Below are 25,946 nucleotides of genomic sequence, written 5' to 3' on the forward strand. Positions count from 1 at the left end.
AAATAAGTGCTTGCTGCAGCTGCAATCTTCCTTCTACACACTCCTCTGCACTCAGCAGTTCATTCCTTCTTGTTTGCTTTGTGCTGGTGCTGACACTGCCCTGCCCACCCTCTGAACTGATTCAACTTCATAAACCAGCATAAAATCAATACAGAATTAAAAAAGCAAAGTTAATAAGTTAACAATTGAAATTTTCTAAGCAAAGGACCCTGTTGCAGGCAAAGCATTGAGTTATGGAGTATGCAGATGCTGGGGAAGGAGTGGAAAGGGAGCGTTGGAGGAAATGGCCTTTTACTGCTTTTCTTGAGCAGTGAGAAATCAGTTGGCCTCCTTTATTCAGTGTCGCTAAAGGCAGCGCTTTGCAATATGTGCAGCCTGTATTTAAGTGATTTTACAAAGTCTGATCATTGGGTGGCAGCTCTGAGCCAATGTTGTTATCTGGTAGGGCAGAGCTTGGAAAAGGATGTGTTCTTCTCTGGTTTAGCTAAACCATTCACCAAAACAGCTATTTAAGAACTGTTTCAGTCATCTAGAAACAGTCAATGCTCTTGAAAAATAGATAATCATACTACAGCAATTTGAAATAGAAAATACCAATTACATCCAAGCTTCTGCAGTATTTCTTGCAGAAATTGATATTTATTTCCCAATTTAGACTTATGTGTCCCTGCAGCTGAGGCACAGATCATTCTGCAGGATATCACTCCCAGTAAAGATTTCCTGTTCTCCAGACAATGTCTTTTTTATTTTTTTTCTTTCCATTTAACCCTCTAACTTCTGTCTGCCTTGTGCTATCCTGAAGGATCCCAGGCTCTGGTATCTCCACTGCAAAAGATTTTTAATTACTCCTTAAAGAAATGGTAACAACTGTAAGGACAGAAGATAGTCACTGCAAGAACTCTTAGCTCAGTCTTCAGCCTCCTACTAAAATCCCTCTTCTATGCTGTAAAGCTTGCACTGAAATGAAACTCAAATTCAGAGCTACTCTATCCAGAGGTAAGCCCAGTATTCCTAAAGGAATGGATTGCTTGCTGCTTATCTGGCCTGTAATGGGATGGAAGAGAAATCCAACGATGCTGGAAATGGCTGGAGATCACAACAAAGAGGGAGCAAGTGCATTGACTTCAGGGGATTTCACTCTTGCACACTAGGTGTGAAATGCAGTTGTCTCTTCAGTATGAAGGTATTTAAAACACTGTTATCCATCAAGAAACAGTAGTGATTTGAGGGTTAGCAATTACCTGTGGTGTTTCCCTACCCAAATGGTATTTTCCTTAGGGTACTCTTGGGGTTTTGTTTGCCACAGGCTCCTCTCTGAGGATCTGTAATGTTGAGGGGGTAGCACTGCAGGCTTGATGGGCTGAGGCTGCCAAGAGCAGCCACCAAGTATGAGGGGTAGGATCTCCACACTTGAAACAGTAGGAGAGGTTTAAGAGCAACATCTTACAGATGCACAAGGGACTCTCAGCTCTGAGCAAAGCAGGATCAGAATGAGCTACATTACCAAGATGCTTTCAGGTTGTATTACTGACTTTAGTCAATAGGCCTACTAGTGTTTATGCCAAGTTTTATCCCTTTTAATAAAATTCCTTCTATTTCACACCCTTGGATGCATTGCTTTTGAGGAGGAAGACTGATTATTCAAACTTATTATGTGCCCAAGCAAAAAAATTTTCTTTTCCTATAACCTGAGAGCCTTGAACTGAAATTGATTACTCATTTTTAGAAAAGAGACCCCAGCTAAATCTGGCTTCTTCCCCCACTAGTCACACCTGTCAGGGGAATCGGAGGCAAGCCTATCTATACAGAGGTACATGGGAATTACTGCCTATCCCTTTTACCAAATATATTAATATAACTAAAAAGTGTGTAGGGTTGCTTGGTATCTTTCACCATGTTGGACTAGAAGTTGGATAGGAGAGCTAGTATTTGTGGAAAGAAAATGGGGTTATACTTCGTTATCTGAGTTGCCTACAACTCCAGCAGGCTTTTCTGAATCTCAGAAGTGACTGCTTTCCTTTCCACAATAGCTTTCTTTAATATTCTGAAGATCTGAATGACCTTGTTATCCTCTGCATTATCTTCTCAACTGGACAAAGGAAGAAAAATATGATGGAATGATCATGGGTTAAGATAAGGACAGGAAGATCACCTACCAATTACCATCACAGGAAAAATAGAGTCTATTCAGGGAAATAAATTTAATTTATTGCCAATCAAATCAGAGTAGGATAATGAGAAATAAGACCAAACCTTAAAACACTATCCCTCCAATTCCCTTCTTCTCAGGCTCAACGTCGTTCCTGATTTCTCTGCCTCCTCCCCACAAGCAAGGCAGAGGAATGGGGAATAGTGGTTACAGTCAGTTCATCACACATTGTCTCTGCCACTCCTTCCTCCTCATACTTATCCACTGCTCCAGCATGGAGTCTTTCACAAACTTCTTCAATGTGGGTTCCTCACAAATGGCTCCAACATGGGTCCTTTCCATGGGCTGCAGTCCTTTAAGAATGGACTGCTCCAGCATGGGTCCCCATGAGGTCATAAGTCTTGCCAGAAAACCCTCAGCATGGACTTCTCTCTCCACAGGTTCACAAGTTCTGCCAGAAGCCTGCTCCAACACGGGGTCACAGCCTCCTTTAGGCATCCTCCAGCTCCAGCATGGAGTCCTCCACAGGCTGCAGGTGGGTGTCTGCTCCACTGTGGACCTCCGTTGGCTGAAGGGGTACAAGCTGCTTCACCATAGTCTTCACCACAGACTGTCAGCGGAATCTCTGCTTTGGCTCGTGGAGCACCTCACACCCTCCTTCTTCACTGACCCTGGTGTCTGCAGAGTTGTTTTCTCTCACATACTCTCACTCCATTCACACAGATGCTCTTGTGCAGCATTTTTTACCTCTTCTTAAATATGTTATCACAAAGCTGCTCACAACACTGATTGGCTCAACTTTGGCCAGCAGTGGGTCCATCTTGGAGCTAGCTGGAACTGGTTCTCTTGGAAATGGTGGAAGCTTCTAGCATCTCACAGAAGCCACTTCTGTAGCCTCCCTGCTACTAAAACTTTTCCATGTAAACCAAATACACTTGGCGATCTTTTGGACTCATCTGCATCTTCTTTCTGGGTTTTAGATTAGAGACAGGGTAGCAATTGCCAATAGTGGAGGAAAACAGTTATGATGCTGCCAGGATTAAATAAGACTCCATTGTTCTCCAACACAGATTCTTTGGGGGAAAAAAAATATTCCTTTTCAAGAAATATGTAAGGACATTTATGTGTGTTCTGAAGGTCCATGGAGACCTGAAGGGTCTCCAAACACATCCAGGTACAATTCTGAAGAGGTTGGTTCTTGACCTGAAACTAGGACTGTGACATCAGATCTCCTAGGACAAAACTCATGGCAAGAGTGGTCACTGGGAAGCTGGGGCTCCTGTGAGTCACAAGGTAACCCCCCAGCAGTGAGAAGTGGCAGAAAGGTGGAGTCACTGGCTGAGGGCAGTAACAGGCTGTCTGTTGTGACATACTCCAAGGGGCAGCTAAGAGCTGTTGGAGATTTCTGCTCTTCTGTTCTCACGTTCATGCCTTTTCCATAGGCTGATGGGGCCAGTGAGACTTTTTTCTCATTGCTGAGGTGCTGCATGAGGTGTTTCTTATCTGGGAGCAGGAAGGGCTGTGGAGGACCTGCTCCTGTCTGTTCTTGACTCTGTGAAGCCTGAGGACAGTCTTCCTTTGGGAGGTTCACATACAGAAGGGAAACTGATTTCTCAGAGATTTCCACTGGGTCTGCTGCCAGGGTGTGATGCATACCAGGGTGGGAGGACATCATTGAGTTATACAAATATGGGCCATTGAAAGCAAAGCAAGTCTGGGAAGCAATACTTGCATGAGCTGTACTCTTGCATGGGAGCCTGGCAAACAAGCAGGATGGACCAGCAGCCTGATTCAATGGGCAGGCAAGTGTGGACGATGAATGTGAGGTTTTATGTGGCACTCCAGCAGTCTGAGAGAAGTTTTGTGAAGCACGGGAAAACTGTGCTGTCTTTGCTTCAGCTCCATGGAATTCTGCTGGACTCTCAGTCATCCTGTTTAGGTGAAAAAGCACAGGACTTTTAGCTTCTTTCAACAGCTCTCTAACCAACAGGTCTCCGAGGTGATACCTGCAAATAACAGGAGATGCTCTAAAGGGGGTACACTGCCTTCCAGGAAACCAGAAGGAACCTTTGGCTACATCTTTTACATCTTACTTCGAACCTCAACCTTTTCTGTGCCACAGCAAGAGAACAACTGTCTATCACCCACTTGTCTCAATGCCAAGATATAAAAGCACAAATCAGCTTTTGAGAAAAGTTATGGATTTGCTGCAAATAAAATAGGGCTGGGGGCTATTCTTTGGCCCTCTGGTAAAATGCCTTAGACTGGCTGTGTCCATGTGGTATAGCCATGGTAGTCATCTGGGTCACCCACAGTGTCTCTGCAGTCTAAAACGCAGCTAAGGTTCTGGGTCTGTTTATTGAGTTCAAAGTGCATGACATGATGTGACCACTGTGTTTTAGTTGTATTCATGGTGTGAAACAGGATGTGTTGCACAGCCTGGATGCAAAGCCTGTTAGAATCCTGTTGAAGGACTCCAGACACAGCCTAACCTAGTACAGCCACGTCCACGTTGCCTACTGAGAATGGTTGCTACCCTGTGTTATCTCACATGGCTGAGAGAGCTGGGGTTGTTTACCCTGGAGAAGAAGAGGCTGAGGGGAGACCTCATTGCTCTCTACAACTACCTGAAAGGAGGTTGTAGAGAGGAGGGTGCTGGCCTCTTCTCCCAAGTGACAGGGGACAGGACAAGAGGGAATGGCCTCAAGCTCCGCCAGGGGAGGTTCAGACTGGACATTAGGAAAAACATTTTCACGGAAAGGGTCATTGGGCACTGGAACAGTCTGCCCAGGGAGGTGGTTGATTCACCTTCCCTGGAGGTGTTTAAGGGACGGGTGGACGAGGTGCTAAGGGGAATGGTTCAGTGTTTGATCGGAATGGTTGGACTCGATGATCCGGTGGGTCTTTTCCAACCTGGTGATTCTATGATTCTGTGATTCTATGATTCTATGATCTCTCAGACTGTGCCAGGATGTTATCTTGGAGAGCACTACTTGGCAGAGGCCAAACCATGGCTGGAAGAATGCTGACAGCAAAGCAGTGCAAGCAGTTACAAGGCAGTGCTTGATACTACATCTTGGCTCTGATTTATTTAGTGGTATAGAATCAGGCAATGTGACTGCTAGCATCAGCGTTTATGCAGCTCTCAAGCTTTCAGTGATACTTCGCAGTGACTTCTTCAAAATAAAGGGCCCCGGTCTCTTACAAGCACTCAATGTGAAGCTAGACAAAGAGGGAAGACAGAAATTGCAAAGAAGAAACAAACATAATCCATCTTTCCTTCTCGTGACTTACAAAATGATATATTAAAAGGAGCTGACCCTCTTTCCCAGGAGGCAAATAATTATCATGAAACCTAAGAGTCAGTTTCATTTGTGTCAGCCTCCCTGACTGCTCTGCCACCTGGGATAGATTCCTGAACACAGCACTGTGGTCACCTCCCTGCTCTGTCTTTGAAGACCTGACACATATTTGAGGCTGTATGGACAATTTGGAGCTATTTCTGATCAGCTGCATGCTGGCCGAGACCTCTGCAGCATTTCTTTTTTCATATTCCAGTTTGAAAGTCAGACTTGGCTTCAAGGAGCAGAATGTGTGTGATTTCTAGAGGATGAAGAGGTAAGGAAATATGTGGGGTTTTGTGAGAGGGAAGTTGTCTTCAGGTGAGCTGGGAGGAATTCAGCCAACAAAATTTCCACCCTATTAGATCAATGACTTTTTTTCAAGACTATTCCCTAAGGAAATGCAGAGGAAGAAAGGAAGCAGGTTTTATCCCTAGACTTCCAGCCAGGGAAGTCAAGGTCTGCAACTGCAGCAATTAATTCTTATAGATGTATGGAAGATATACACAGACTTAGGAGATATAAAGGTGAAAATGCCTTGTCCTCCCCATCGCAGTGGGTGATATCCATGCATAGACTGATGGTTAGTAAGGAAGCTTTCAAGAGAGGAGGAGCAGGGAGTGGGCTGCTTACTTACCCATCTAGCATGTCAAGGCAGTTAATTTGCTCCACCTCCTCAAAAGTGTTCTCCTCTTTGAAGCTCACCTGGCTGGCTGGCTGCTGGCTGACAGCTTCCTGAAGAGGGAAAATGAATATTGTAACACTTCTGAGGAAAGAGACCTTCTGTCAAGATCAGGAAGAACCAGGAGCCATGGCACAAGAATGCTAGCAGCACATTTGTGATAGACACTTAGGACAAGTATGAGCTTCCAGACATTCACATTGTATGATGTGGTTTATCAGTTTATCAACCTGTGGTTTAGGAGTAATCTTTTCTAAATAACTTTTCTCCCAACAATGTTGCTGTTGTGATTTTTAGGGCCGTGCTGTTTCCTCACTTAAATATAGTGGAAATATTGCTACAGGCAGTCTTTAATTGATGCAAGTTGAAAAAATACCAGTCTGAAAGTATTCCTGGCACCTTCATGCCCGTTTAATTTGTTTTAGCATCTTCTATTAGCTTTTTCCTCATTTGTCTTTGCTTTAATCTGCACACCCTCTTCACATGTCATCCTTCATTCTCTAGCCAAAACAAGCTGAGATCCATTTCTCTTCGATCTGGAAGTCACAGTGGAAGCAATCCCACCACTGTGGCTGCAACGTATGTCCTGTCCTTCCAAAACCTCTTTCTTCACTTTCATGTTGTCTACCCCTGATGAATTTTCATACAGCACAGGAGTCAGGGGCTGCTGCAGCTACAGGTTCCTGCCATGATAAACCTCAGAGCTGCTGTTTCATGCAATGTGTACTCTGATTCGGCAACACATGAGGACACTGTGGGCAACATTTCACCTGTGGAGCTAAAATGACTGTCTTTCTGTGCTGACTGACCACAGAAACAAAATTGCTGGGATGTTTACAAAGTTTAGGATGAGGGATGCTACAGGGATGAAAACTCTGAAAGGGCTTTGAGGCTTTTGAGGCTTAAAGCAACCTGATCTAGTGGAAGGTGTCCCTGCCCATGGCAGGGAATTTGGAACTAGATGATCTTTATGATCCTTTCCAACTCAAACCATTCTATGGTTCTGTGATCCTATGAAAGCCACAGGATTAACACAGCACCTGTGGGTGGAGAGCTGGATATGAGATAGGTAGAAAAGCTACTCTGATTTGGGTTTCTTTTAGAGTAGCAGATGGTCTTGTACTGGTGTTGATTATTGTGTTTGGACAGAAAAAGAAGTTGATGAAGTCTTATCAACAGCCAAATTAATCAGAAGGAACTTTAGAACAATGACTGATTTGCAAGGGGGATTCATCAGAGCCTGCCAAAAATGCAGATACGCATCACGTAAAGCAGTCTCGCGTACCCCACTTCACCTGTATCAACAGCTGACTGGATGCATGCCTGAGAGACATTGCCTGCTGACTGAATAAGAGGCTGAGAAATACTGGGTGACAAATAAACAGCTGAGGACCATGACAGCCCACCATGTGTACCTCGAAAGCAATGCTGAGACCAGGCATTCCACTTAAGGTGAAAACATAAAATGAGACAAAAGGGATCACAAGGTTGAGGATGAAGCTGATAGAGAAGATGGGGGTGGACAGCTAAAAACGTTGCAGTTGGAGAAGTAACTGTTAAGTTAATCTTCGTGAAGACCATCGTTCCCTGGAGTTGTGCATCACTGACTTGCACCGCAGTGAGCCAGAAATGAGGTGGAAGTAATTTAGCTTAAGTAGAAGATAAAACACAGTGGCAAAAATAGCATGAGCTCTCTGTCTGTAGAGATTAGCAGCATTGCCTTAAGGAGATAGGGGCGTTAGAGATGCGAGATCAAAAACAAAGCCAACACTTCCAAGGGAGACTTGCAGATAGATAAAGCTGTGGAGTTACAATAGTGAGAAACTAAAACACACAGGAGTCAGCTCAAGGAAGGAACCCTGCCACTGTTTTTGTAAAACTTCAAGTATGCTCCATGCAACATCTCTTTTGATGATATCCACCTACTGGGAAATCATTTCTTTGGATCACAAGATTTGCGTGGCCCTTGCAGATGAAATCAGGAAGTGAGTGAGGGAGAGATATGGAAGAAAAAAGAAGCCACTTACTTTTAAAAATGCCTTTAAAGATACAACTATGGGAACTATACATTTCCTTTTCTTTACCTTCTCCTTTCTTACTTGGAGGAAATTGTCCACGTCAATAGCATGTAGGAGATAAATAGCTCTCAAAGTATGAAGTCAACTTCCAGCAACTGCAGAGGAGTATACAGGGAAGTAATCATGCAAAGACTATAGAAGGTAGCACTGAAGAGACTCAGGCAACACCCTGACCAGGAACGGAGAAAGATCAAGTCCATCTAGGGACAACAGGTTTCACCTATGAAGAGTCTCAGAGGCATTTTAGAGGCAACAGATGGCAAAACTGACCAGATGCATTGGAGGGGAGAGTTGGTTTTATTTTTCAGTTCTCAGATCCTGGATACTAAATACTTGTCTCCTATGTACCTAGATACATTCTTCTGGAAAACAGGGAGAAGATCAAAGTCTGTAGTAAAGGCTTTCATAATCCTCCTGGACAAGACAGCGATCAGTTCACTGACAGTCCATACCCTGAGTTGACAACTCTCCCTCAACCAGACATCCCAACACATCCCTTCCTTCTTTCTCTTCACCCTGGAATAACTCCAAATTGTACTTCTCCAGGAGCACTGTACATGGTACAGTTCCCACTTACCCCCAGGTAGCTCTGGATCAGGAGACTCTTGCTGGGGTTTGGAATCTTTTCCTCCCATACTTGCTTCTTCCTGCAACAACACACAGAGGTTTCACGATTTGCTTCTTAACGTGACTGCATCCAGAAAAGACTGCACCCCATACACCGTGTTGCTCTGCACAGCGTGGAACAACCAGGGCCCCAGCACGCCACCACCCAACTCTCACTCTTGCACAGGCATGCACAACATTGCCCATTGCACACCTTTCTCTCATGGGGGACAGACAAGCCTCAGCCTTTGGGTGACCCATGGAGACAACATGCTGCTAAATCTCCTGGTCACAACGCAAGCCTACCTGAGGAGGTACTTATAGCTGCAATGAACAACTATTAGCAAAGCGATGATGAGAGCCGGGAGCATCACTGGGAGAACCACTGGTGGCAGAACTGAAACAGAGAAGAGAGAAAAAGCTATCCACCTGCAGAGTGGTTGCTTCCCGTTACAGGCTTTTCGCTCTGGTCACTCTTCATACAAGCAGGCTGGAAAAATGTAGGTGGCACGTCAAGGGAGAGGATCAAGAAGCTTTCTATCCATTGGGATACCCTCCAAAGTGGGAGAGACCAAATGTGGCCTAAACAGCTTAGTGATCAAAGGAGTTCATCGTTTCCTTTGCTCATTCTTTTTAATTTTATGCAGACATCAGAGTAAAATGTTACCCTACATTCACTCTGCAAAAAGAAAAGACCAATGGCTTGTATTCTGCCTTCTTGCAGACTCAAGCTCTTCAGTCACTGATAGCAGAACGGACTACTGGAATCAGGAAACAAGGATGATCTTTTGGAAGGATCTTTGCTTGATTCTCCATGTGGCAACCTTTCTGGCTGGCTGTACTCACCTTGTGAAGGGAAGGAGGAAAGAAGATTAATTGGTCATTCCTGCTCACCTCCTTCATTAGCATTGCTGCTGCATTGAAAGGATGCAGACAGGGCAGATACCAGCTTGTGGCTGGACCAAACATCAACCCCAGCTGAGAGAATGCATTTTTCTAGAGAGGCATTTCAGCCATTAACAGCCCACAAAACCTTACAGGAGCAGCCTGAATGAAAAGTACCATTCTCGGTCTTCCAGGTGAACTCCTCACTCCAGTCACTCCAAGGCCCCTCATAACGCAGAGGTGTATTCACCCTCGCACGCATTTTCCCCCTATATTCTGTAGATGAATAAAGCATCTGCAGGGTGAAGATGAAAGGAGGTTCATCGTTGCTGATATTTAACTTCTGGAGAGTCTGGGGAAAAGAAAGAAGCACAAATGATGTAGGTGAGAGGAATTGCCTTTCCTATTTGCCCAGCACAGAGAAATCAAGGACTTCTGTTCTTTCTAAGACTTACCTTTTCATATTGGTTGTTTTTCCAATACTCAACTTCGTATCTCTGTTTTATGAAGCCAAATTGCAAGTTGTGTTTTATCCATCTCAGTTCATACTCTTGATTCTTTGTCACTGTTACTGACACATTTGCAGGTGGCAGCACCTTAACTGGAACATAGGGAAAGTCTCAGAGTGTTTATCAAGATACCAGTGCAGCACTCCCTTTCACCACCATGAGTTGTTTGCAGAGACTGAAAGCAATCTTATTTTATGCAATATATAATGTCTCAACTTTTTAACACCTCTAATTCCCCACATCTTCATTTTCTAGTCAAATACAACGAACTCATAGACAGACAACTGAAAATACATATTAATTAACAGCAAATAACAGAAAACCTATATTCATTAATGGGGGCAGCTCTCCTTGTGTATAGAAAAGCAGTAAAGCAATATTTGAAACGTGTACTGGTTCCCCACATTTCCAGAGATTTTCAGCTCTCTCACAGCTGATATCGCATATTTTCACACACTGCAGAAGCTCTCTCAGTTCTAGTCTGTAAAAAGCAGCAACAGTGCCTCCAGATACATGTGAGCAGACATGATCCACCTAGCACACTTCACTCAGCAGAGGAGTCTGGTCTCATCCAGTGCTCCACAGGCCACTGCACAAGCCCACAAGAGCTGCAGTGGCTTCTTGAGAAATCACATAGTGACATACTCCCCACAAACACCTCTCACCACAGCTCTCTGTCACCTGGGACACCCAGGAAGGTAAATCACAGAGAAGTCAGCAGGGTGACAGTCACTGACAGAGCAGCTCAGGGTCACAATATAAATTTCTGTGTAGCAGCTTCCTCTGCTGCACCTTCCTTCAAGTAACAAGTGCCACCGAGGAACCCCACAGCTACAAGCCACCTCTCCTAGACCTCTGACCTAACAGCCTCCAGTTCTTTTATTCCTCAGTCCCAGTCTCTTCCTCGTCCAACACACTTCCTCACCACCTCCATCCTCAGCCCCACATGCCCAGCCAGGCATCTCTCCAACCAAGAGAAGCCAGAAACCACACAGCAACTCACTGTTCTTGTAGGCTTCAATCACTTTCTCCTCCGTCTTGGCCCGGACAGACACATGGTACTGGCTCTGACTGCTGGAGTTGGTAACAGGGATCTCACAGCTCTGGACCACGTATGGGCTGTGTGGCAAAGCCTTCTCATGCACAGGAGAGCACTCCTCTTCTCTGAGGGGAGAAAAAGAGCTTGTGCTGAGATTAGGGGAATGGAACAGAGCAGAAACTCCATGGGAGAGGTGCAGGCACACTGTCACAGGCAAAGCACATACGCTGATGCTGGGGTGGCCCTGAAGAACAAGCCAAAGAGGACAGAGGTGGTGATGGCTTTCTTCACTTCCCAGCTGCACGTCAGACGATTTGCACCATTGAAGAGACAGCGAAGGTTCTTGGGCTGAAGGCCGCCTTCAGAGAAGAGGAGAGCAAAGTCAGTGACAGGAAAGATCTGGCTTCTCAGCCAGCACTTCCACCCTGCATGGCTCTGCTCCATCCCACGATACCTTCAGGGGTCTCCCACAAGACTTCTGTGCTCCACTCGCTGTACTGCCCAGAGAAGCCACTGGCCGCCCACGGTTTGGCTCGCACACGGGCAACGTAGCTGCTCCCTGGGACAAGGTCCTCATGGCTGAGATGGCAACGTGTGGTGTTGGAGAGCCAGACCGAGGTAGCTTTCTGTTGTTGTGGAAAAGCAGGGAGAGTGGAGAAGAGAGGAAATTGACAAGTTTTGGATATGCACACTTAAAAACAAATAAATGAGTTAGTTAATTAACTAAGTTTACAAAATTGTTCAAACTCAATCCCAAGTGCAGTGTTTGTTTTTTTCAGAGAAGAAAAGGTCTTTACATTCCATTCAGGACAAATGGTATGGACAAAGGACAAAGTGACTGGGCAAATCACCTGCAAACTGAAATAAAGCCCCTCTGACTTGACCAGAAACAACACTTGTTGCATCTCCTCATGGTTCCTGAGAACAGAAAGGCCATTCATTTGTACAAATTTTCCCATCAGCTCTCAACTGCCGAAAAGGATTCAGCCCAAACCAGGACAACCCAGCTCCTCTGCTCTTACCTCCCAGGACTCCCACAGTCGCTTGTAAGTGACTTCATACTCCAGTGCATTGCCCAGCCCTTGGCTCCCGTCAGCTGCTTTCCAGGTCAGCAAGAAGTCTCCTGATCTCATCAAGCTGACTGAGAGGTTTTGCGGTGGGAGGGGCTGAACTGAGAGGTCTTGAGGTGGGAGGGTCTGGACTGGAAGGTGAAAGTTCAACCCATGAGAGGAGGCAGTGATGACAGGGACATAAAGAGAGGAAGAAAATGCCTAGTTGATGTTCCCTGATTGGCAGAATCTGGATATTTAACAATTTCCCTGGAATGCTACAAATAATTCATGATTCTTTTTCACATCAAAGTGCAAACTCTACAGGACCTGGGAAATATATTCATGAAAAGAAGAGATAAGTAAGGAGAACAGTGCTGTTATAAAGCTTCATAGCAACTTTGTGAAAGAATGTGTTGTAATGAATGTAGAGAATGGTGCTGAAACAGAAGGCTTTTTCACTATCTTCTCTCAATCCTAATCCTGGTTAGCTGGTACATCTACCCCCATTTTTCCCATTGTAGTCATTTAAGGTAGGTTGAGACTGAGGGGAGACCTCATTGCTCTTTACAACTACCTGAAAGGAAGTTGTGGAGAGGAGGGAGCTGGCCTCTTCTCCCAAGTGACAGGGAACAGGATGAGAGGGAATGGCCTCAAGCTCCGCAGCGTGCCCAGGTGGCCAAGAAGGCCAATGGCGTCTTGGCTTGTATCAGAAACGGCGTGACCAGCAGGTCCAGGGAGGTTATTCTCCCTCTGTACTCGGCACTGGTGAGACCGCTCCTCGAATACTGTGTTCAGTTCTGGGCCCCTCACCACAAGAAGGATGTTGAGGCTCTGGAGTGAGTCCAGAGAAGAGCAACAAAGCTGGTGAGTAGGCTGGAGAACAGGCCTTATGAGGAGCGGCTGAGAGAGCTGGGGTTGTTTAACCTGGAGAAGAGGAGGCTGAGGGGTGACCTCATTGCTCTCTACAACTGCCTGAAAGGAGGTTGTAGAGAGGAGGGTGCTGGCCTCTTCTCCCAAGTGACGGGGGAGAGGACAAGAGGGAATGGCCTCAAGCTCCACCAGGGGAGATTTAGGCTGGACATTAGGAAAAAATTCTTCACAGAAAGGGTCATTGGGCAGTGGAACAGGCTGCCCAGGGAGGTGGTTGATTCACCTTCCCTGGAGGTGTTTAAGGGACGGATGGACAAGGCACTTAGGGGGATGGTTTAGTGTTTGATAGGAATGGTTGGACTCGATGGTCTGGTGGGTCTCTTCCAACCTGGTGTTTCTATGATTCTATGATTTTTGTCTATTCTGAATGCACCGAATTTGAAGGTGCTAGTGTGGCCATTTAACTTGACTCTTGCTTACATTTCAGGTTAAGGGCTGACCCAAGTATCTTTCTAGGATTAGGTAATTTAGGATTGTGTAATCTAGGATTAATCTGAAAAACTTTTGAATGCTCAAGAATAGAGACAAGACATAGTGGTTCATCATTACCATTCTGAAACAAGTAGACATTTAGCTCTGCATGCAATGCCAGGTCGAATTTGAAATTGTAGACTGTTTGATCATGTCCATGGATGTGACACACACGATGCATTGTGAAGTTCTGGCAGTCAGCATGGCTTACACCTTCGTGGGAACTGCAGGTCATTTCTTTTTTCCTTATTAGACAGAAAAAAGCATGACTGTCTGAGTAAGATGCTGCTAGGTGGTGTTTCCTGAAACCTTCCCCACATGCTGTTTCGAAGTCGATGCTTATCACTGCATTATGTTGTCATACTTCTATAGTTCATTAAATGACAGTATCAAGCACATCTGCTTTATTCTCTCTTTCTTTCCTCAAAGGAAGATGCACTTACAATAACCATTTTGGGTTGGTATGTGTCTGGGACCTGAGCACAACCTCTTTCACCACCCACCTCTACCAAGGGGTTTGGCTACCCATGCTCAAAGCTGTCTAAGGTGGAATCAGCCTGATTGGGGCCCTGCCCACTTTTACTCAGAAGCTGCTTTTAGCTTCAGGCCCTTGCCTTTGGTAGTTGCCTGAACTATGGCACAGTTGTACCTGTACCTGGTGATAAACGTTGCTGATCATGATCCATGGAATTGACTTCCTAGCTTGACCTTAAGCCTGGCTCCTTTATAGTGACTTCCTTGGGGATCTGGACTGATGGCTGGTCCTTGTCACTCCCACTGTTCTGCTTTTCTTGTTACTGTGGGACTACACCACTGTAAATGAGGCCAGTGCCTTGCTGTCACCCTCAAATCCTAGCTCACCTTTCCTTTGCAAGCAAAGCTTGTTGCTGCTGTTACAGTAGGACTGGCAGTTTACATGTGTACATATGTATGTTATGTTACGCTTAGACTAGAGAAGTCAGAGAAGGTAAGCCAAAGAAATGCAGCTAGCAGTTGGGACAGAAGGATTTTGAGGACTATGCGTCTGCAGTCCTACAAAAAAAAATATCTTTCCATGCAGACTATGGAGTTCTTTGTGCCATAGGAACCCTTCTGTGGTTTGTAGACTTAAATCCACAGCAATCTGCTAACATTTGGAATGTTACTCCATATTGTAGAGACTGTAAGGAAAACCTTCCCCATTGACTTCAACAATTGTCTGGTCAACTCGTGAATGAACCCCAGAGCTCCTTCTCAAAAATAAAGCCAAGATAACTTCTTCCTATTCTTATTTCACTTGATTTCTTTCCACCCACCAATCTCTGCTGTTTAGTCCTCTATCTCCTGCTCCTACTATTACTCTTTTTTCTCCTTTCCCTATCTCTGCCTTCTGTGTCCCTCCATCTCTCTCATGCTCTATAGTTTTACTGTACTGTTTTTCTCTTGAAAGGAAGCAGAAGCAGCAAAAAGATAGAGCAAGATGTAGCCTTGTATCTCTGAGAGGAAACCAAATGAGTCAAACAAACACGTACAGCTTCTGGTTTTCTCACAGTTTCTTTTGCAGAAATTATTGCAACATAGCTGTGTTCTTACTGGCATAAGGAAGAAGCAGCCTTCTTTGCTCTTCTGATCAGTTATTATCACCACTGCATCTAGTGTAACACATTCTTCTCCACTCAGGCACAATAATCTCCTGCCATATTTTGTGTGTATGCTTTCACAGCAAAAGCACGGGAGAGTGATTCGAAAGATAATGAAATTGATCTTAACTACCACGCTCTTTTTCCTATTCTTCCTCATCCTGTACAGTTCCAACTTTCTCCCTAGGCTGAACATAACACTGGGGTCTGCAAGGTGGATACTATGCTGGCTGCAAGCCCAGCGTGCTGTCCTTTTGCCCAGCTCCATCTCTTAGGCTCAGCAGCCAAGCTGCCTTAGAACCTTCACTGAATACCAGCTGAGTACTTACTTTTCCCTGCTGTTAAAGTTCAGAGTCACATTCAGGAGTTGATGAGCTTCTGAACACTCCAACCATGTGCAAGTTGTAAGAGATACGAAGTCATTATAACACTGTAGGGTCTGCGTTGGGATGGTCTCTGAAAAGAGGAGACAATGAGAAGACTGGCTGGTCTTAAGGGAGGAGTGGGAAATGGTAAAATGAAGACAAGCTTCGCTACTGTGCTGGAGAAGGCAGAGACAGAGAAGAGAGGAGCTGGGTGATGAGATCTGCAGGGAATATCCACTATGCTATTCAGGTCATACTGCATGGATTTCACAAATAAAATATAAACAATCATGGGAAAGCCTGAAGGCAAAATGTCTCCAACAGCAGCTGCTGCTCTTAGAAAAGGCTGGACTGTCATTATGTTGCCATCTATCAGAATTTTATCCTGAGTCTTAGGACTCAGAACTCCTCAACTTTTTGCCTCTGTTTCTTTGTAAATCAAAATGGTCATACAAGAAAAGTAAGGTTCTGGTCTACAACCTGTGAAGAAAAGCTGGAATTGTTTTGTAATAGGTAAAATTAATTTTCAAGAAATAGCTTAGTTCAAAAGATAAGTTCAAAGGATCAAGCTTGGTAATTTTTAAGTCTCATTGGACTTCATGTCTTTGCAGAAGGGTCTTATAACTCTGGTTAAAACCTCAAACATATCTTCATCCTTCTGTTCCCCATCTGTAGACAGGAATCACAGCCATTCTGATACAGTGAACTGTGACCTAAGACTTCAGATTGTACCTCTTTTTCTCTTCCTGCACTACAGAAGCCTGATGCTCCATGAAACTCCAGCTCAACATGTATGGAAGGCTGGTCAAGCTAGTTTAAATATAACACAGAAAACCTAAAAGGGCAGTTCTCCCCAGTGAGAAGCCTGTTGTCTCCTATGAATGATCTTTTGATATTCTTAGTAGGAGGAATTGAGAGAACCAAGACCTACTGGGCAATGCTGAATGGGGGTTTATTCTGCTGAGCACTCACAACAGCATCAGTGTCTTAGGATCAACATAGTTCTGAGTTATGGTAAATCTCTGCATGGTTTTGCAATAAATAAGAGCATGGCTAAATGGAAAGACCTCAAGGACCTGGGGAGCGTAGTGTTAACTTTTGTACCCCTTTATGACAGAAAGAATCTGGGAGACATTTAGAAAAACAGCTTCTAAAAACATAATTATATATTTTCAAAAAGCCAAAGAAATGCTCTCACCAATCTATTGTTGTTCTAGTAGTCAGGAGGTGTATTGGCAGAAAGACAGAAAACGCAAGATATGAGTGAGTGATTTATTGTTTAAGGCAAGAAAACAGATGCCTCATTAAGCAGGACATTTAGCTTTGACTTTGTGGTTTGTTGTCATGGTGGTGAATACATTCATGTCCCCACTGAATAAGCTCACTTGCTTTAGCAAGAGTTATTCCTCTAGGAAGTCATAAGCAAAAGTGAGAGACACCCACTCTGCTTAGCTACAATGACACTTAAGCCACAGAGAGGAGAAAGCTTCCAAACAGGGAAAACATATTTTAAAAAAATCTAGCAGCTGAAAAATTTGTGTCCCTCTATCAGTAAACAAGCATTCCTCATGGGTGGATTTTCAGAGAACCCACTTTTCCTTTTGTGAAAAAGCTCTGTTCCAGGAGGAGATGTGTCTGTGCTGTGGAAAGGTCATTGTTAACCTGGGAAAATTAATGTTCCTTTCCCTGAGAATTCAAGCTCCAAAATCAGGTGTGGGAGTTGTCTCTGCTATGATGGGAACTTCTGACACTAGGTCAGCTTGGTTCAGAGCTCTTTTTTTTTTCAGAAACAGCAGTCAAGAAATGGTGAGGAATGGTTTTGCCATTCCTAGCAGGCCTAGGGCAGCTGATGCCTAGTCTTGCAAGAAACACCTGTGCCCAAGCCAAGTCACTTTCAGGTCCAGAAACTGAAATGTGCTGCAAAGACAAGATTGTTTCAGTCGCTGTAGGATTATTGCTTGAGAGACCACGGAGTCCGTGGTCAGTACTGTGAATCACACCTTAGGCAAGGGAGCATAATCCTCCCAAGTACCAATGATATATGTATATATCTGGAAAAATAGGTGTGTAATGGATAAATTTTTCAATACCTTTTATTTCAGTGCCTTTTATATAATACCCTAGAGCCTCCAACGCTTACAAGGAATGACTAAGTTCCTCACTTGTACAGGTTCTGTGCCTCTGTTCTGCCAGCTGTGTTATCAATTAGCTCTCATTTCCCTGCCTCTTAGAGAGCAGCCAAGTCTTCACTTTATCACTTGGAGGCAGGACAAGTCAACAGACATAATGAAGAGAAATCTATTGTTGAGGAAAAAAAGGCAGGTTGGAAAAGAAGTTTTACTTTTGGTATCCAAAATGCTGTCTAACAATGGGACAGGTGAAGTCCCAGCTCATACTGTAACAGTCAGGCCCACGCAGATATGAAACTTCACGACTGGTCGATTTAAGTAATTATCCTAACAGGCTCTGAACATTGTTTGGCCCATGAAGTTTTGGGTCTTGCCTAAATAGCAATATCAATACCAACACCAGCATTGAAATATCAAGCTAAAATAAATGGAATAGTAAGAGAAAAGAAAGGAGTTAAAAATAGAGGCAAAGAGTCTGAAACTCACCTCGAATATTTCCAACCCCCAAAACCAAGTATGGAGCCAGAAGACTGATGAGCTCTCTCATCTTTACACCTTTGCACACAAGCATGATCTTGTCAGACAAAACTCCCTTTATCACTGGCTGCTCTTCCTCAAACACATGCTCAACAGCCACTGTCCTTTCTTCTTTGTCACCGGTTGTAGCTGAAAGCAGAACTCATGTGGTTATCTGGGAGAGTCTTGGGCGTTCCGTCAGCCCTAGACCACCTCCTCCATTAACACTGACATGGTCTCTGAGATTTGATTTGTATGAAGATAATTCATTGAAGGGAAAACTTTCTGTCTCTTCACCGGAGAACAAGGACAAAGCTTGTTGTTTGGAACTAATGATAGGATTTTCCACCTCCTTCCTTCACCTTGAGAGTAAGAAATAACCCGTAAGTTATGAGGAGGAATTAAATTAATTATCCGTGTTGATTCACCCATCTGATCCATATAAAGTACACCCTGCTGTTCTGTCAAGTCACGAACCTGTCCAAAAAGAAACACTTCCTTGCCTCCCTTACCACTCCTACTCACAAAAATGTACTTTTGGTGAATTGAGAGATCTAGTCTTCCTATTTCTTCACTTTAAGATCTGATTCACAGGACATTTAAGTCCTTGTTTGTCTGAGAAGAGAGGGCTTCTTGCCAATTCCTTCCCCACAGTAACAACACGTTTGCCTTACCTGAATGCTGAGTGGTCTTCAAGGCAGGTGCTTCACAGCAAGTGATTATTTGACTTTCTTATTTAACACTCACGTGGAGTCAGTGCAAATGCAACTGCCAGTGGAACACCCACAGCCTTATGCCTTCAAATAAGCCCTTTCAGTTGTGGTGTTGTAGTCTTCAGCACCAGAGGCGTGCTTGATTTGTTCTCACTGACCTTCCTGTTTATAGCATAGGTCCACCAACTAGGTTCCCGATCAGATGTCATACAATTAAGAGGAAGAAGGAAGGAAGTACTTTTCACTGTTCTATCATGCTTAAAATGTTTCAAAGACATGTGACTCACTTTTCTGCAAGTAAGATGTAATGATCTCTTAACAGAGGCTGAAAATTTCTGCTTGTTCTCTTTTCTGTTGATCTGAACTCAAAATCTGTCCTTTAAATCATCATTCTCCTTGTGTGCAATGTTTTCTGAAAGAAAAATTCACTCCCATCAAGTTAAACGATCATTAAATAAAATATTAGTTTACATTGAGAATGTTGTCTTAAGGACACATTGCTGTTGCTAAGCCTGGCCTGTATAAAACTGTCTCCATCCAAACAGCAGCACTAGAAGTGTGGATTCTGCTTAAACCAAGCCCACAGTGTTAAGGGATTGAAATTCAAGCCACACTCTGATTACATTGTTTTAATTTAAGTGATAATATCAGTCTGCATCAGTAGAAGTGAGGCAAACACATTCAAATGGAGACAGTGTAATTTAATATATATTTAGTTCTTCTTTTCATTCTTAGGGAAAAAAGGAAGGACAGTGGTGGCATCTAAAGAAGTGAGAGGCAGTGAAGCTTCTCTAACCTAGACTGGAGTCTTTGTGAAGAGACAACTATAGTTTTGGGCTATACCTTTATCAACTGAAAGTACCAGAGTCTGGGCAACTTTGGAGTCCATCATACACAGTTTCTTATGAATCAGTGGCAGCTGGAAGTGCATTAGAAGATTTTTTTTTTAAAAGATAAATGAAAAGCAGAGGAAGCCAAATAGAAGAAGAATAATGGAAAGTTACTTGGCAATAATTTTCAGGATATGCTGTAAAAGTGAACACTGCATACAATGTATGGACATGATCTTGAGGATGGAGACTTTTCATCCTTATAGTCCCAAAAGGGCACATATCTACTTTCCTTCTTTCCATGGTTCTTTCACAGATAATAATAAGAATTTTTCCCCTTCAGTTCCTTCTTAGCAAGCAGAACAATTATCCCACTTACATGCAGAAACCTCAGTGGATAAAACTGAGGATTGATAGTGACTACACATGCTCTATGTTTCTTGTAGCTTCAATCATTCATAAGTAATTGCCTTTTTTTCTTCTCGTGCTTGTTAGGAACACTCACACTGTAATTCCAAGCAATAATCTATTACTCCTATTACTTAATTTACCCCAGTTTGGTTTTCACACCCCTAGACACAAAGGATCTACCCATCAGAAGGAGTGCTTCTGCAGTAGAGCGATGCTTGGTGAAAATGAGATTACAGATCCATTGGATGGAACTGAGGCATTCAACTAGTATACAAGATAAGCTGCTACATTAACTTGAGCTTGCAGGGAGTGTTTCTGAATCAGCAATAGTAAATTCACCATGCTAGTGTGACTCTATGTCAGGAGTTATATAACAGATACGGTGTTCAGCAGAGGCTGATGGGTGCCTTAAGTGGATGGGCTCCCTTCAAGACCAGAAAAAGTAAAATATCTCCTTCATTGCTAACAAAATTAAACAAGATCATGACCAAGTAAATAAAAACATGGACAGATATTTTACTAGAAAAGACCCATGCACTTGAAAAGATGCCACATACCAGGAGGAATCTAGACGTTCTCTTATTCAGTGCCAAGAAAGACCCAATAGTTATGGTCCATATACATATCACCAGCAAAGAAACAGCAGACAAGAGGTACTAAAGCAAAGTTTAAATCAGGGGGCTAAAAATGCAGTCTTACGTAGTAACATTCTTTGATGGTCCTGGTTTTATATGCTGTGGCAGATAACAAAGGCTCAGTCATGATTGATTAACGTGTGGAGGGAAATAGGTATTATATTTATTAGTATATGAAAATGTTTTGAAGTGGATTAAGTTTATATAAGGTGGGTTCCACCTAATCAAAACAGAATCAATGGAGCTGACATTTAAGATTAAAAATGCTATGAGGCATTTTTAAAATGAAAACCGAGGAAATCATGCCAGGTATGGAAAGTAAATTGTTGAGATCGATATAACTGTGTAGTCTGAAATAACAGAAAGCCTATGGCCTGGAAAAATGGATAGAATAGAAGGCAAGAAAAAAAACCAAAGAAAAACAATATCCCAGGTAAGCAGAGCATATAAAAATATGCAACTAGTATAAGACAAAAGGTCACATATATCTATACAAATACTTCAATTTTAAAATATGATTTAAATGGCAATACCATCGGTGAATGCCTTTTCAAAAAATGTAATAGGAATTATAGAAGGTCGCTGAAAAGAAGCTGTTTGGTGGAACACTAATACAAAACCACACATTTTGTAAAAGAATACACATTTTTTACAAGAAGAGTTGTTTGCATTTACACAGTAATGCTAAAGATAGTACAGTGTCAAACACAGCATGTATCAACCATTGTATTGTACCGCAGAATTTCAATGATTGTAGAATTTCATTCCACACTAAAAGGAACAGCATGCTGTTAGTGCGATGCTATCAATTATGGGACCAAAAGCAGGTTAGTGAAATGCTAGAGACTATCAGAGAGCCCAGAAGGCAGAGAAACAGTAACAATTGGACAGTCCAATCATACTAGACTAGGTAAACATCACAGTGAACCTCGATGAGGCTACGTCTGCGCTGATAGACAAAACCAGATCAAGACAAAGGTTTGAGCTTTGGAATGAAATCATAGACTCCGATCAGCTGTTGCTGAACTCTTTGACTTGGCTTTTGTCCATGTCAATGAGCAAGCCAGGGGCAATTTCCAATATGAAATGGGTCACCTTCTACTGCTGGGGAAAGAGCTTGGATACACAACTCTTCCACGACTTGTCCATGTCAATTACTCTTACAGCTAAAAATGGACCTTAGTCTGTCTTATTTGTTAGTATGAATCTAATCACAGATTCTCCTATTTTAGCTGCTATAGATGATTGGTTCTTAGAGCTATTTGTGAAAGCATGCACAAAAAAAGAAACAAACTGATTTAATCCTGAATAATACACAAGACTTATTATGAGCTGAAACAACAAAAGACACAAGTTTACTACAATTACATTTTAAGGACATACGTAAAAATAGCAAGACTGGAAAAACAAGCCAAAGAATCTGTGAAAATGTTCAAATGTTTGCAGTACCAAAGGCACCATTTAAAGAATCATTTAAAATCTTCAAAGTGAACTTAGGTCTTTTGCAAGTCTACCCATGCTATAAAGGTAGGTTTATTGTAGCCTTAATCTTCTGATCTTCTGAAAAAGTAAATGAGGTAAGACACATACAGAAAAATGATAACTTACAATGATCCTTTCAAACTAAATCTTTCAGTTTGATAAAACTTAGTGACTTTCTTTACAAGCCTCCCATAGCCTACATTCTTTCTCAATTGCTTTCTTGTAAAAAAATCTGTAAAGGAATTTGAAAATTCAATTGCCAAACAAGTAATTTTAGTAAATAATCATAAGGCTTTAACTGGCCTCAGTATCAGCCAAAAAAGAGTTTTGTACCTAGATATCTAAAAGCTTGATGAAGCCCCTCAAAAATGTGGTTGCAAGAAACTAAGAAATACAATAAATAGTCTCATGTACAGTAAAGACAGTTAAAGGAAGAAAACAAATGAGAGAAATTGATGGTTAGTTTACATTTTGTAGGAAAGCTTTAAGTGAGTTCTCACAGGAATTTATGATCTTCAGTATAATTATAAATGATCTGGAAGATTGAATAATGAGAGATCTCTCACCTGGAATTTTATTTAGGGTACTCCAATGTAACAATGACAGAAGAAATACTAAGTTATTATGTATAAATGGGGTATGTAATTATAATTATAATCATAGAACTACAGATTCATAGAATGGTTTATGTTGGAAGGGTCCAAACCCCCCTGCCTTGAGCTGGGACATCTTTCAGTAGATCAGCTTGCTCAAAGTCCTCTTCAATCTGACCTTGAACACTTCAATGATGTGGCATCTACCACTTCTCTGGGCAACTCATTTCCATGTCTCACCACCTTCACTGCAAAAAATGTATTCCTTATATCCAATTTAAATCTATTCTCTTCTCTTTCAGTTTAAAACCATTGTCCCTTGTCCTTTTACTACAGGTAAAAAGTCTTTCTCCATCATTCTTACAAGCCCCATTTATATGTTGAAGGGCCACAATAAGGTCTCTTCTCCAGACTGAACAACTCCAACCCTCTCAACCTGTCTTCATGGCAGAGGTTTTCCAGCTCTCTAATGATTTTCATGGCTCTCTCCAGACCCATTCTATCAAGTTCATATCTTTCTTGTAGTGGGAACTCCAGAGCTGAACACAGTGGGGTCTCACCAGAGCAGAGGGACAAAATAACCTCCCTCAACCTGCTGACCATGATTCTTTTGTTGCAGGCAGGATACAATTGGCTTTCTGGGCTGTAAGTGCACATTGCTAGCTAAGATCTAAATTTTCATCTACTAGTATCCCAAGTCCTTCACAGCAGGACTACTCTCAATCAATTAATCAATTCAATGTTAGTAAATACAAAGACACTCATATGATATGAAAACCTGTTCTAACTGTACAACTAGGTTAAAGAATCTGTGAAAGCAGACAAATAATAACACTAATAGTAGAGTCCAATTATCATAGACTGGCTAAATGATATATTTCTTCAATATCATATTCAATTTGTACCATCTCATGTCTGAAGGAATTCTGTAGGAACAGAAAAAGTACAAAAATCTTATCAGAAGTATAGGACCTATAGGAAGAGAGATTAAGTATTATGGAATTCTTCAGCTTGGAGAAATAAACAGCTGTGTGGTGTTTTGACAGAAGTTTGTAGCATCTCAAACAGGAGATGATGAATAAGTGATGGTTCATCAATTCTTCTAGAACAAGAACAAAGGAGCAACTTGCCATGCAACTGACACAAAATGAGTCCAGGAAAATTTGGACTTTTTTTTTGTTGGAATGTTTTTATTTATAAATGAATTGATTAATACTTTACTATCAGACATTATGAAGCCAAAAATTAAGTAGTTTTAGAAAGGGATTAGTTGAATCTCTAGAGACCAGTGCTGCTAAGTATGCGTTATCTGCAACAGCTTAGATATAACATCCAACTCAGGAAGGCTCTGAGCCAGATACTAGCTAAATGTATCAGTTAAGTATTTGATTATTTACTGCATACTTTTCTATGTTTACTACACCTTGGTTTGAAGAATCCACTGCAAATATTGGCAGAGACAGAATACTTAGCAAGAGGAAATGACTGTTCAGATCCAATGTGTTAGCCTTATGTTCCCATATTGCAGCCTCTATTGCAAGTAGAAGAGAAGAAACGAGTGTCTTTAAATGCGGAAATAGCATCACAAATCCATCACGAATCCATCATAAATTTGCAATGAACTAAATAAATACACTCAAAAACGTGTGTCAACATGCCATATAACTCTGAATGCAGCAGAAGGACAAATAGATTAGAAGTGCCCTACAACGCTACAGCAGATGCAAAATTACTCATCTCAAAAGTTAACAATGTATGTGCATGATGTAAACAAGGAGCTGGATTTTTTTTTTTTTTTAAGAGAATAGGAAAAGCCAGCTAGTAATTTCAGATAGCTTTACATCTACTTTTCTAGACAAACAAATTAGCCTTCGGCAATCAGGACCGTATGTTCCTCTATCAATAAACTCAAAAGGACACAACAAATCTTTGGAGCTTTTGACCTAAATCTGCCTCATATTGAGCAACTTTGCAGAGCAGTCTGGTTCCACACACCTAATGCCATGGGGAAACATCTGTAGTGTAATAACAGGAGTTGTTGAGATCAAGGTGGGAGCATACAGAATCCAGGTAGCCACTTGGGAGGACTTTAAAAGGGCATGAAGTCATTGTGTTAGTTATTCCCCATGTACAGAACACGACATGCGGGGTTTCTCTTCATGGAAATCTCAGCCCTTCAGTGACAGCAGAGGGAGCACGTAGGGAGCGAGGAGAAGAGGCAGAGACCATTCATTGGAGTTGTGTGAGAATAAGATTGCATGTACAAATGTGCTTAACTGAATGAACAAAACTACAGAGGGACTGGCAGATTGGCTTGGGTTTGTTTTCGATTACCCTGCAGAGATACGGGATTCTCGGAAATTCTCCAGCTATTTTTCCTTGAGGCCTCGGAGGGCTTTCCACTGCATGCTTCCTTTTCTCATAGACCATTCAGCCTCATTCTCCTTCCTTACATAAAAGACACCCCCCAGGCTAGCAGAAATAGAACAATAGACTAGTTCAACATGGATCTTAATTAGAATTATTGAGGTCACAATATACTTACTACCCTAATCTCATGCAAATTCAGGTAAAGCATTTCTGTTTGAGGAAGATTATGATAAGGGAATAATAAACTGATTACTTCAGAGCAACAAAGCGAATATTGCCTGCTGTTAAAACACAGACTCTTTGAGTATACAATAAGGAAAAGGTTGCAATGATTTCATTACTGTATATTCAGTGTAAATAGAGAGTTGTAAAATGCAGTTTACAGTATTAATTGAGATGCCTATATCTCCTTTTTTTGACTGTTTAGGAAAAAATGGTGAATCATCACTCAGATATATAGGCAGAGGGGCTGGAACTGCTTAGCAAGGAGCCCTACAGAGAGAAGCTTGTCATAATTGGCTCCTGAATCATCGGAATGATG

At 42.4% G+C, this 25,946-nt stretch overlaps 1 pseudogene; it reads right to left on the reverse strand.

Moving 5' to 3' along the window:
• Positions 1 to 2,215: 2,215 nt before the first annotated feature.
• LOC138720382 (cytokine receptor common subunit beta-like) lies at positions 2,216 to 19,361 on the reverse strand (annotated as a pseudogene).
• Positions 19,362 to 25,946: the final 6,585 nt, after the last annotated feature.

This window comes from Phaenicophaeus curvirostris, chromosome 1, assembly GCF_032191515.1.
Source record: "Phaenicophaeus curvirostris isolate KB17595 chromosome 1, BPBGC_Pcur_1.0, whole genome shotgun sequence".
Classification (NCBI taxonomy): Eukaryota; Metazoa; Chordata; class Aves; order Cuculiformes; family Cuculidae; genus Phaenicophaeus; species Phaenicophaeus curvirostris.